Source organism: Manis pentadactyla, chromosome 14 (assembly GCF_030020395.1).
Source record: "Manis pentadactyla isolate mManPen7 chromosome 14, mManPen7.hap1, whole genome shotgun sequence".
NCBI lineage: Eukaryota > Metazoa > Chordata > Mammalia > Pholidota > Manidae > Manis > Manis pentadactyla.
Genome location: NC_080032.1, coordinates 7,902,421 through 7,916,109, shown reverse-complemented (window position 1 = coordinate 7,916,109; position 13,689 = coordinate 7,902,421). Strand labels below are relative to the sequence as shown.

Below are 13,689 nucleotides of genomic sequence, written 5' to 3'. Positions count from 1 at the left end.
CCTGCCCTGCCCCTTTAAGACTTCCAAAAAGCACCCAGCAAAACAAAGCAACGACCACACACACAAAAAAATTTTAAATTAAAAAAAAAAATTTTTTTTATTAAAAAAAAAAAAAAAGTGGTCGCTCGTTTTTCTTTATTCTCTGGCACCAGCCTCAGGCATCTGCTCACCGGTCTTGCTGCCCTGTTTCCATAGTATTGGGGGCCCTATCCCTTTAAGACTTCCAAAAAGTGCTCGCCAAAACAAAACAGCAAAAAAAAAAAAAATTGGTCGCGCGCTTTTCTTATGTCCTCTGGCGCCCAGCCTCCGGTGCCCGCTCACTGTTCTTGCTGCCCTGTTTTCCTAGTATCCAGGGCCCTGCACTGTGGCCCGGATGGCTGGGGCTGGGTGTTTGGCAGTCCTGGGCTCCGTCTCCCTCCCGCTCTGCCTATTCTCCCGCCGGGAGTTGGGGGAATGGGCGCTCATCTCCCGCCGGGCCGGGGCTTGTATCTTACCCCCTTCGTGAGGTGCTGGGTTCTCTCAGGTGCGGATGTGGTCTGGATATTGTCCTGTGTCCTCTGGTCTTTATTCTAGGAAGGGTTGTCTTTGTTATATTTTCATAGATATATGTGGTTTTGGGAGGAGATTTCCGCTGCTCTACTCACGCCGCCATCTTCCGCCCATCCTTGGAAAGAAGCCATTTTTAATTCTTAAGCACTGATATTGCCCTTGAAGTCATTAAAGCAGCAGAAAGTGAAGTGATACTGCAAAGTGAATCGGAAATTGTATTCTTTAATTCTGCAACAGTTGTAGGTTGTAGAATAAGGAAGAAAAGCAGGAGATCTAGTTTTAAGCCCTGACTTTTGCAAAATAATTTTCCTTTCTCATTAGGTTTACTGTGGTTGAAAAAATCTCCTTCCCTTGTACCCTTTCCAGGGAAAAGTTTAGGAGCTGGAGACATAATCAGCCATCTATTCTGAAATCCCTTAGATGAATTTGCATCTCTTCCTGTTCTATAGTCTACAGTTGTAATTTGGAACAGGATTAGATTTAAAAAGAGTAAGATTCTTTGACTTAACACAGTTTTGTTAAAAGTCATAATAAATTATTGAAAAACTTAGATTATTTGGATATGCTTGGGAACTTTTAGGTAGTATAGTCTCATTAATATACTGATCACATGGACCAGATTGTCTTATCCCCAGTCGGTTTTTTACTTCCTTGCCCTTACATTTGCTCTATTGTGCTGGTGGCCATAACAACACAAACTTACAGCCCAGTAATGCAGGACAAGTAGACATCCTTCCCACCCTGGAGCTTTTTCCTGTACTAGATGCCAGCCAGCTCTGAGGATTGTGAGCTGGGAGTTAAATTGAAAACCTGATTTTCTGACTTTCTTCCATTAAATTAGATTGCTTCAGTGTTGAAATAGAGAGACTTTAAGAAAGTTGGAGGAAAGCATTGCCCAGCTGGAAATTTAATAAGTGTTCATCTTTAGAGTGAGTGGATTTGTTTTGTTAACATCTCAGAAAATGTTGGTAGCTTTGCTATTAATAATAATCTGTAGTAGAACATTATTTAGTGACACCAAGTTTTTGATTTAATGGCCATTTTCCCATATCCCCTAGTTGTTTTTCTTAAGTTTTCTGTATTAATTTCTTTGAATAGAATATACAATTGTAATACAAAAATACACAGTCCCCCTCATCCTTTCCACTTGAGTTTTAAGAGGCTCATGTTTTTGATGTTACTGATGTGACTGAGAGACATCTGGAGAATTTGATTGATTTTTTTTGGATTTAAAGCTTATATTTTACTCCTTTTCCAAAACCTTTTGTCAGGCACCCACTTCTATATTGCTGACAAAACTAAGAACTTCTGATAATGGATTTCATTATTATATACCATCTTATTTTCTGTTATCTTTCTGGCTATTTCTACTAATGTTTTAGCTTCCATGTAATTCGTCTTGTAGCTCATTTGGATTTGATGATTTTTAATATCCTTTTCTACAGTGCTGAATCTTTTCTCCTCAGGAGAATGCTGACACCTTAAAAGCTATCAAAATCAGTTGTTTGAGTGCCTGCTGAGTGCCAGGACCTCCTTTTCTTTCTTTACCAGACACTGTTTACCTTTGATCGCAGCGATCTTAGGCTCAGGAGCTGCTTGTTCTCCCCTCTTTTTGAGCTTGTTTACTTCTTTTTCCCATAAAACATTGAAGATTTTTCTAAAGTACTAGTTTATAGAACAAAAAAATTTGGTGAATAATAGCACTACATATAAATCTTGGGTCTCAGTGAAGTAAACATCAAAATGAATTTCATAAATGTTTGTAAAAGAATCTAAAGTCAGTGAATGATGGTATGAATTCCCAAAAGCCTATTTTTGTTTTTTGTTCTTTTTTTAAATTTTATTTTGATATCGTTAATGTATAATTACTTGAACAACATTATGGTTACTAGACTCCCCCTATTATCAAGTCCCCCCCAACACACCCCATTACAGTCACTGTCCATCAGCATAGTAAGATGCTGTAGAATCATTATTTGTCTTCTCTGTGCTATACTGCCTTTCCCGTGTCCCCCCGCCCTCCATTATGTGTGCTAATCGTAATGCCTTGTTTTCCCCCTTATCCCTCCCTTCCCACCCATCCTCTCCAGTCCCTTTCCCTTTGGTAAATGTTAGATCATTCTTGGGTTCTGTGAGTCTGCTGCTGTTTTGTTCCTTCAGTTTTTTCTTTGTTGTTATACTCCACAGATGAGTGAAATAATTTGATACTTGTCTTTATCTGCCTGGCTTATTTCACTGAGCATAATACCGTCTAGTTCCATCCATGTTGTTGCAAATGGTAGAATGTTTTCTTCTTATGGCTGAATAATATTCCATTGTGTCTATGTACCACCTCTTCTTTACCCATTCATCTACTGATGGACACTTAGGTTCCTTCCATTTCTTGGCTGTTGTAAATAGAGTGCATATGTCTTTTTCAAACTGGGCTGCTGCATTCTTAGGGTAAATTCCTAGGAATGGAACTCCTGGGTCAAATGGTATTTCTATTTTGAGTTTTTTGAGGAACCTCCAATACTGCTTTCCACAATGGTTGAGCTAGTTTACATTCCCACCAGCAGTGTAGGAGGGTTCCCCTTTCTCCACATCCTCGCCAGCATTTGTTGTTTGTCTTTTGGATGTTGGTCATCCTAACTGGTGTGAGGTAATCTCAATGTGGTCTTGATTTGCATTTTTCTGATGATTAGCAATGTGGAACATCTTTTCATGTGCCTGTTGGCCATGTGAATTTCTTCTTTGGAGAAGTGTCTGTTCAGTTCCTCTGCCCATATTTTAATTGGATTATTTGCTTTTTTGTTGAGGTGCATGAGCTCTTTATATAATTTGGATGTCAACCCCTTATCAGGTATGTCATTTATGAATATATTCTCCCATACTGTGGGATGCCTTTTTGTTCTACTGATGGTATCCTTTGCTGTACAGAAGCTTTTCAGCTTAATATAGTCCCACTTGTTCATTATTGCTTTTGTTTCCCTTGCCCAGGGAGATATGTTCATGAAGAATTCGTTCATGTTTATGTCCAAGAGATTTTTGCTGATGTTTTTTTCTAAGAGTTTGATGGTTTCATGACTTACATTCAGGCCTTTGATCTATTTTGAGTTTACTTTTGTGTACAGGGTTAGACAATAATCCAGTTTCATTCTCTTGCATGTAGCTGTCCAATTTTGCCAACACCACCTGTTGAAGAGGCTGTCATTTCCCCATTGTATATCCATAGCTCCTTTATATTAATTGACCATATATGCTTGGGTTTATATCTGGACTCTATTCTGTTCCACTGGTCTATGGGTCTGTTCTTGTGCCAGTACCAAATTGTCTTGATTACTGTGGCTTTGTAGTAGAGCTGGAAGTCAGGTAGTGTAATTCCCCCTGCTTTATTCTTTCTTCTCAGGATTGCTTTGGCTATTCAGGGTCTTTTGTGGTTCCATATGAATTTTTTGCCTGTTTTTTTTTTTTAGTTGATAATGCTTCAATAGGTGCAGACCCTTCTGAAATCTGAGTCTTTGATTTGGAACCATGTGTAAACTTTGGTCATACTAAGGAGAAAAAAAAATTGTATTGATTTGTGAGCCCAGTAATAATTTATTTTATTTTTGGTCATTAAAGTAAATACTTTTAATATCTTACTATACTTATTCCCTCCATCCTTATCTACCTCAAGAATTTGTCATTGTTTTAGGTAAGAACTTAACTTGTACTCTTTCTGACTTGCATGTTAATTTTGTGATATTTTATTCTAGACCAAATATCCTCACTTGAAGTCATGTTTTTGATCGGTGATAGGGGAGCAAGTCTGACTTTGAGTTTACTGTCTTTTCTCCTTACTCTCCCACAGGACAGGAAGTGGATTGGGAGATATGGAGCTGAGTTGGACAAGGGTGGTATTTGTGGTCTTCCTAACAGATTCTTTTATTCCCAGGCCATCTTAGCTTCTGGCATGCAGAGGCAGTATGACATCTGGAAACTAGTGATCTTTTTGTTAGTCTCATGCATTTCTTTCTCCCAAGTGTCTTTTCTTGAACACTTTTTGTAGTGAAATACAACACACAAAGTGCATGAGATGGAAATGTACAGTGTAATGAATGTTTTTATATATAGTGAATACTCATGTCACCTCCACCCAGTTCAAGAAATAGAACATCACTGGCGCACCAGAAAGCTGCTCAGGTCTCTGTTCCTTCCTAGGCATACCCTTTCCCTCCCTCTAGTTGAGAAATAACTGATGTCCTGGTCTTTACAGTAATCACTATCTGACTTTTATTTGTACTGTTACCTATTTGTGCATCTATAAGTGATAGTTTAGTTTTGCCTGTTTTTGAATGGAATCATATTGTACATACTTTCTTTTGCACATTTCTCTGTATTGTGTTTTGATCTAGTTTGGAATTCTCTTTGGAATTATTTTGCTTTTTTTCCCCTAAGATCTGAATGGTGCTTAGGCTCAGTAATTTTCAGTCTTTCTTAGAAGTGCCTTGCTTAATTTTTACCAAACACTTGGGGACTCTGTAGTTACCTTTTTGCTATTGAGTGCACTATGGTCAAGACGTAAAGTGCATTTTAAATCCTTTGACATTCGTGAGACTTGTCTTACAGCTCAGTATATGGTCAATTTTGGTAAATGTTTTGTGGGCTCTGAAAAAGTTCTGCAGCATTGGATGTGGAGTTTTACGTATATATGTCCATTAGATGAAGTCTGTTAACCATATTGTTCAAATCTCTTTTCTAAAACCTGTTTTTTCTTGGTGGAGGGGGGTTATCCTATTACATTCAAGTACTGATAGAAAAGTGTTATTTTATGGCTCTTTGATCTTTTCTTTGCTTTATATATTTCAAAATCATGTTATTATGTTTATATATTATGCCTAACTGTAGAATCATTCATTTTCCTAATAATTTAAACCTTTTATCATTATGAGAGATTCCTCTTTATTTCTAATAATGCTGTAAAGCCTACGTTTATTCATATCAGTATAGACAAACCAGTTTCCTCTTTGTTAGTGTTTGCATATCTTTCTCCATTGTCTGTTTTCACATTTTATTTCCTTAAATTTTAGTTGTGTATTTCTAACAGTTTGTAGTTGTAGTTTAAAGAAATTTGGAGGCCAATGGGAAGTACAGCTCAGGGTCTCTTTAGTTTTAGTAAACACTCCCTGGGCAGAAAGTGTCCTAAGTATTGGACTCATCTTTCTGAATTTCGTCTTCTTTTATATAACTCAGGGAATTTGATTTTGATAATAGCTCACTGTACTTTTAGGTCCTTACTTTTAAGAGAACTTAAAATATTTTATTCAGCCTTTTAAGTTTTCTTCAGCAGGACTAGTGATTTGAATTTCTTGGTGTTGCTGGAAATGTTTTAATCTTTATTTGGGTTTTCTGCTTAAATTTCTACGATAAGATGTTGTGTGTTTGAATTCCTTCCAACTGAAAATTGGCCTTTGATTACATAGGTGGACTTTGAGGGAGTTACCTCAAGTTACAGAATAGACTGGGTCCAGAGTTACAATGTGAATTGAAGTATTACAGGTCAAAAGTATAACTTTTGTCAATTAAGTGCATTTTTGTGACCTGGTTTCATCTGGGATAGAAGTGGCTTTGATTTATCTAATATACTCCTGTTAGTTTTATAGTGAGTTTAAAGAAGGCTTGATCCTTCAGTTGCTAGATTGAGAAGCATTAGATTAAGAATGGGAGCCAGAGAAACATTGCAGCAATGCTGGAATGAAAATGGGATGAAGCATCCTGGACAAACATTGAACCAGCTTGGAACTGCCATTTCTCTCCAGTAAAAACTTGAAATACTTCATAAACATAAATCTTAGCTGTGTTCAGGGTTGGATGAATGTGCAAGATGAGAATTCTAAAAAGACCTGCAGTAGCTCTTGGATCTACCTATTGGGTCGCAAAAGGAATACATTTAAAAATAGGTTGTCAGACAGCCTCTTCAAGAGCTGGTGTTGGCAAAACTGGACAGCTACGTGCGAGAAAATGAAACTGGATTATTGTTTAACCTCATACACAAAAATAAATTCGAAATGGATTAAAGACTTGAATGTAAGTCATGAAACCATAAAACTCTTAGAAGACGACATAGGCAAACATCTGAATATAAGCATGAGCAACTCCCTGAATGCATCTCCTCGAGCAAGGGAAACAAAAGCAAAAATGAACTCATGGGACTACATCAAACTAAAAAGTCTCTGTACGGCAAAGGACACCATCAACAGAACAAAAAGGCATCCTAAGGTATGGGAGAATATATTTATAAATGACATATCCGACAAGGGGTTAACATCCAAAATATATAAAGAACTTACACACCTCAACACCCAAAAAGCAAATAACCCAATTAACAAATGGGCAGAAGATCTGAAGAGACAGCTCTCCAAAGAAGAAATTCACATGGCCAACAGACACATGAAAAGATGCTCCACCTCACTAATCATCAGGGAAATGCAAATTAAAAGCACAATGAGATATCACCTCATACCAGTAAGGATGGCCAGCATTGAAAAGACTAACAACAAATGCTGGCGAGAATGCGGAGAAAAGGGAACCCTCCTACACTGCTGGTGGGAATGTAAGCTAGTTCAACCATTGTGGAAAGCAATATGGAGGTTTCTCAAAAAACTAAAAATAGAAATACCATTTGACTCAGGAATCCCACTCCTTGGAATTTACCCAAAGAATACAACTTCTCAGATTGAAAAAGACATATGCACCCCTTGTTTGCAGCACTTTTTACAATAGCCAAGATATGGAAGCAACCTAAGTGTCCATCAGTAGATGAATGGATAAAGAAGAGGTGGTACATATACACAATGGAATACTATTTGACCATAAGAAAGAAGCAAATTCTACCATTTGCAACATGGATGGAGCTGGAGGACATTATGCTCAGTGAAAGAAGCCAGGTGGAGAAAGACAAATGCCAAATGATTTCCCTCATTTGTGGAGTATAACAATGAAGCAAAACTAAAGGAACAAAATAGCAGCAGACTCAGACTCCAAGAATGAACTAGTGGTTACCAAAGGGGAGGGGTGTGAGAGGGTCTGAGAAGGGGATTGAAGGGTATTATGTTTAGTACACATGGTGTGGGGGATCACGGGGAAAACAGTGTAGCACAGAGAAGGCACATAGTGGATCTGTGGCTTCTTGCTGCACTGGACAGTGACTGCATTGGGGTGTGGGTGGGGACTTGATAATATGGGTAAATGTAGTAACATTATTTTTTCATGTGAAACCTTCATATCAATCATACCTTAATAAAAAAAAGTAGGTTGTCAGAACATTAAGGTCAAAAAATTTAGAAAGTAGTTAAGTAGAAACAGATTTGAATGAATGGGAAAGATTTAAACCAGAGATGTATTAGATAACTGGGAGCTAACCTATTTTGCATTTGATGGGAGACATGTTTAACCGCTAGTGCACAGGCACAATGGTATAAAGATCACTTGATTCTTCCTTTAATACACGTCAGTCCCAGGAGCCATATTTTCCTTCTTTTATCCTATTTTCATTCCTCCCCTTTCTGCTTGTTTGACTGATACAGGCACCAATGGACTGTTGCAAACCTCAGTTGCTTTTACATTAAATGTATCCTTATTATTGAGTTCTATCTCTGTCCTCTTTTCTTTCTAAGTAAATATTTAATCTGTATATTTCTCTCCTCTCACTTTAGGCCTCCAGGAATTTATACAACTAAGTACACTTCATGGTTCAGATTATTTCTTCATGGGTTGGGGGGAGGTTTAATTCAGTTGCATGTTAATGATGGTCTTCACAGAGTCTCATTTAAGCTTATAAATACTTCAGACCCTTATATTTTTTGCCCTGGACATTTTAGGCAGTCTCATCAGATCAAGAGTTGCACTGGGGAAAGAGGCACTTTAAATATTGCTTAAACATTTAAATAACATTAAGTAGATAATTATTAATTAATAAACAGTGGTACATGGAAGTAAACATTTGTCTAGGGAAAATATACACAGAGCCAAAAGGAAGTAATCTGGGAAAAAAATTGCACTTCATATAGAGTAGGGCTAAATGCTTGTGCATACAAACACACACACACACATATAAAAGATTAATAAAACAAATACAACATTTTTATATGGACAGAAGATAGGAACACACAGGATGAAAATGAATGCGGATACTTGGGAAAACAAGATGGTAGATTTAGATGGTGCTAAAGTGGCATGCATGGAGGAGCAAGTTCTGTGTTTTTAGCTAGTGTGATCAAGGCAGAATACTCGATTAGAAGTAAAACTTGAATGTTAGCTAGCTGATTACTTTTACTTCTGTTAAAGCTTTATTTGCAGTAGGTCTATACAACCTTTATTACAGAACATAAAAATTAGCTCTAATTGCTATTTTCAATTGTATTTCTGATATAAGCTTTTCTCATTCTTGGAAATGTCTACTTTTATCTTTATTAAATTATTTCAGTTAATCATACAATGAGTGATATAAATTGTGCTCATTGCTGAGGTCATTGCTATCTTGATTTATAATAAAAGCAGGCTTCTGCACAACTTAAATGTCCATCAGTAGATGAATGGATAAAGAAGATGTGGTACATATACACAATGGAATATTACTCAGCTATAAGAAAAAAACAGGTCCTACCATTTGCCACAACATGGATGGAGCTAGAGGGTATTATGCTCAGTGAAATAAGCCAGGCAGAGAAAGACAAGTACCAAATGATTTCACTCATATGTGGAGTATAAGAACAAAGGAAAACTGAAGGAACAAAACAGCAGCAGAATCACAGAACCCAAGAATGGACTAACAGTTACCAAAGGGAAAGGGACTGGGGAGGATGGGTGGGAAGGGAGGGATAAGGGCAGGGAAAAAGAAAGGGGGCAGTACGATTAGCATGTATAATGTAGGAGGAGAGCATATGGAGGGCTGTGCAAGACAGGGAAGACAAGTAGTGATTCTACAGTGTGTTACTACACTGATGGACAGTGACTGTATTGGGGTCTGTGGGGGGGACTTGGTGAAGGGGGGAGCCTAGTAAACATAATGTCTTTCATGTAATTGTAGATTAATGATAGCAAAAAAAAAAATACCTTTACCCTTAAAAAAAAAAAAGCAGGCTTCTGCATAAATCAAAGTCAATACAAGATCCATGTTAATTTTTTTCTGGAAATGAATTATTTCAGTGTTTAAGAAAATACATGATTTCTTAAAGTCATAAAATAGAATTTTATTTTTCTTTGAAGCTGTACTTTTTAGCTTATTAAACGTTACTACTTAGAAATTGTCTAATTTCTAATGGTAGCATGAAAGAAAAAATACGGTATAGTTTGTATTACCATGCTATGAAAAATTAAATGAGTGTTTCTGTCAAGAAATCTATAAAACTTTAAAATTAAATTTTGTGTAAGTATGCAGTTTCTAATAGGAATCCTGTGTGCATTGATACAGGAAATAGTAAATGGGATGATTTGTATTTGACTTCAGTAATGCCTTAATTCTGTGTCTTCATTTGTTTAAAAAAATCAGATAGACATTATTCAATTGTGATTTTATTAAGGACACCAGACTGAATGCGTAAATCATCTGATTTTGTTATTCACTCTTGGCTTTTGGTGACAAACTGAATTACAGCTTAAACAAATAAAAAGGTCAGTATACCAGAACAGCTGACATAACTAAGAAGTGTGCAGGCAGCTTGGGGACCTTGAAGACTGGAAGTGGGGGTACATAGTGTCTCAGGTATTCTAGTTTTGTATCTCTGTGCATTGTGATTTTCTCCCAGGCTGCTCCTGTCTCATGACTGCATAGCCTAAAGTCTCTTCTTCCTTAGTTCTGACTAAGATTTTCCACTGCACCCCTGGGCCAAAAGAAATAGCTAACAGTTCCATTCATTAAGTGGTTAGGGCCAAACAACTTAAGTATTTATTTCCTAACAACTTAGCTGTTTGAAAAATTGATACATACAATTTGAAGGAAAATGTTTTAATTAGAATAGGTGTGCTTGTGGGATGTTGTATAAATTCTCAGACTTTGGAATCAGACCAGACATTCCAGTTCTCTTTGCTGTCCCACATTGATTTTTTACATGGTACTTACTTTTTATCATAGCAACCACTAAAACCCCTGCTTCTTAAAGAAACAATGTCATTGAAAGGAATGTTTTGTGAGTAAATGTTGAAATTATGAATACCTCAGGAAGTTGTTGGTATCTACTGGATGTCAGTTATTGCTGTGTTTTCCTGAAAAACTAAAACAGTTCTGTAGTGTCTCTGTGAAATTACTGTGATACAAGTTACCCACTGTGTGCCTCACTGTACAGCTAGAAAACCGCTGCACAGCTAGAATACCATGATTCTAGTAAAAGAAAAGGATTCTGATTGGTTTCCACCTTGATTATGTGAAGGAATAGGCTATGAATAAGTCAACCTGGGTTATTCGCCCACTCCTGTTCTTAGAAAGGTATGATATTCCATTGTATGGATATATTTGTTTACCTGTTTGCCAGTTGTTTAAAAACTATAAACAGCACATAAATTAACATCTTATGTATCTGTGTTTCTATAGCAGAGGTTCTATTAAGTTTCACCTAACAGTTAAACTCAAAAAAGTTTGTGGATTTGAAAGTATGATTGTTTGTGCTCTTATCTAATTGAAGATCAAAGACCTAAACCCCAGAGTTAAACCTATAAAACTGTTTGAAGAAAACCTAGCAGATGAGTTTCATGACATTCCATTTGGCAATGATTTCTTGGATGTGATATCAGAAGCACAGGCAACAGAAGAAAATAGATAAACTGAACTTTATTAAAATTAAACTTTTGTGCATCAGAGTACACTGTCAAGAGAGTGAAGAGGCAACCCAAAGAATGGGAGAAAATATTTGTAAATCGCATATCTGATAAAGGATTACTATCCAGAACATATAAAGAATCATAAGACATATAAAGAATCATAACACCAAAAAAAAACCCAACTAAAAAATAGACAAAAGGAGTTGAATAAATGTTTCTTCAAAAAAAGTTAATACAAATGGCCAGTAAGCACATAAAAAGATGCTCCACATCTCTAGTCATTAGGGAAATGCAAATCAAAGCCATGAGATACCACTTCACACCCATTAAGATGATTATTATCAAAAAAGTGGCAAAGTGTTGAGGGTGTGGAGGAACTATAACCCTGGTGCATTGCTGGTGGACATGTAAAGTGGTAGGGCTGCTATAGAAAACAATGTGGTGGTTTCTCAAAAAATTAAGCAGAATTACCATATGACTCAGCAATCCCATTTCTAGATACTTACCCTAAAGAAGTGAAATCAGGGACTAAGGTAGTACACCAGTGTTCATAGCAACACTGTTCACAGTAGCTGAAACGTAGAAACTAAATGTCCATCAGTGTATGAATGAATGAACAAAATGTGGTGTATACATACAATGGAGTATTATTCAACATTAAAAAGGAAGTTTGAGATGATGGGAAAAGTTCTGGAAATGGATAGTAGACGGTTGCACAACAATATGGTTGTACTTAAGGCCATTGACTTGTACACTTAAAATGGTTAAAATTGTAAGTATGTGTATTTTACCTACAATAGGAAAAAAAACAACTGGGAAAAAACGCATACACTTTAAGTATGTGCAGTTTGTTGTACTTCAGTTGTACCTTAATAAAATAAAAAAAAATCTTGGGGTAATCCAAAAAATAATTTATGAAGACCTTAAAAGATGAAGAAATAATAAACTGCATAGCTTTGAAAGACAATTTGTCCTACAAAGTAATTATGGTGGGGACATGTCGGTGGAATAGAGGCAAGCAATGGATATGTTTTAATTCTAGGAAAGCTTTTAATTATCTCTGGCAGCACCTTCATCCATAAGGGATGAAAATGTCTTATTGCTAAATGGTGCAAAACAGATTAGAGGGTCATTTTCATTATTACTAGTGGTTTGCTGTCAGAAGAGAGAAATGGTTTTATAAAGAGGTTAGGATTTGGGCTCTTTATAATGTTCTCAACAGTGATGTATATACATGGTGAAATAGGGAGTAGGCTCATTAAATTCACTCATGACTTGTCAGCCCCTTGGAGGGTAGAATTAGAGTTCAGAACTAACTGGACAAGTGAGAAGAAGTTTTAAAGAATAGGAATTTTTAGGAACAAATGCCACATAGTATACCTGAGACAATGAATTATAAAACACCAATGAAAATCTCTAGTGTTGTGGGATGAACTGAATTAAAGCACATACTGTTCTTTGAAAAGTAAAGAAGTTATGTAGTATATAAGAAATATGTCCTCAGTGTACAAGGGCTCCTTACATGGACTCTTTATGAATAGTACAGTTAGCATCAAATCTTACTATGTTAGCAAAACTTATTTAATGGAGAGGCAGTATGTTACAGATGTTTACAGTATAAACTGTGGAGCCATAATGCCTGCTTTAAATCCTGGTTTCTCCACTTAGCTAATATAAATAATCCTGGAAAAGTTACTTCTCTGTGTACCTGTTTTTTTTCCCAACTATAAATGGGAAAAGTAGTCACTACCTTATTGTGGGGTTAACTGAGTTAATATATATAATAATACTAAAGGAGTTCCTGGCATATAGGAAGTGCTCAGTAAAAGTTGACTGCTAATAAAACAAGCTTAATAGCTGGTCGCAGTTGACTCATTTATAGGGGGTTACATCTGTGTTGATTTAGGGTATTTCTGTCCCTGTTCTTGCTGTCACTTTTTTAAAAAGTTATTTTTAAAAAATGGCCTTATTCTTTCTAGGTTAGTGTGCCACATATTACCACATTTCCTGATGCTGTAGAGTCAGCTATTCATGGGGATTCACAATTATTTGGGTTTTTTGCCAGTTATCAGAAAGCATTAAATGTATATGACTGAAACATATCCTTAGATTCAAGTTGGAAGAAACTACTTTATAGTCTCTTCTATTTGTGAACCTCTATCTGCTCTTCCTGTGTCATTTCAGGAAATGTTCAGAAAAGGACAGAGGGAAATCAGTTTTCTGGGTATAAGTAAAATTATCACATAAAGAATGGAATGCAAAAAGGATGTCTTAGGAACAGCTTGATCATAAAGGACTCCTACTTTTATATGGAATCAAAGAGGATTAAGACCTCCTTCTTGCTGTCACTTTTATATTCCATAT

General features: G+C 36.4%; 1 protein-coding gene across 13 annotated transcripts in view; it reads left to right on the top strand.

Moving 5' to 3' along the window:
• The window catches only part of MTMR3 (myotubularin related protein 3), a 144,709-nt gene that overhangs the window by 51,415 nt on the left and 79,605 nt on the right, over positions 1–13,689 (top strand). For 2 of the 13 annotated variants that reach the window (XM_057492273.1, XM_057492272.1), the window contains exon 2: positions 3,348–3,391. The exons of the other annotated variants lie outside the window; for them this stretch is intronic. The gene's annotated coding sequence lies outside the window, so the exon portion shown is untranslated. The remainder of the gene's footprint in view (positions 1–3,347; positions 3,392–13,689) is intronic. 13 annotated transcript variants of the gene reach the window in all.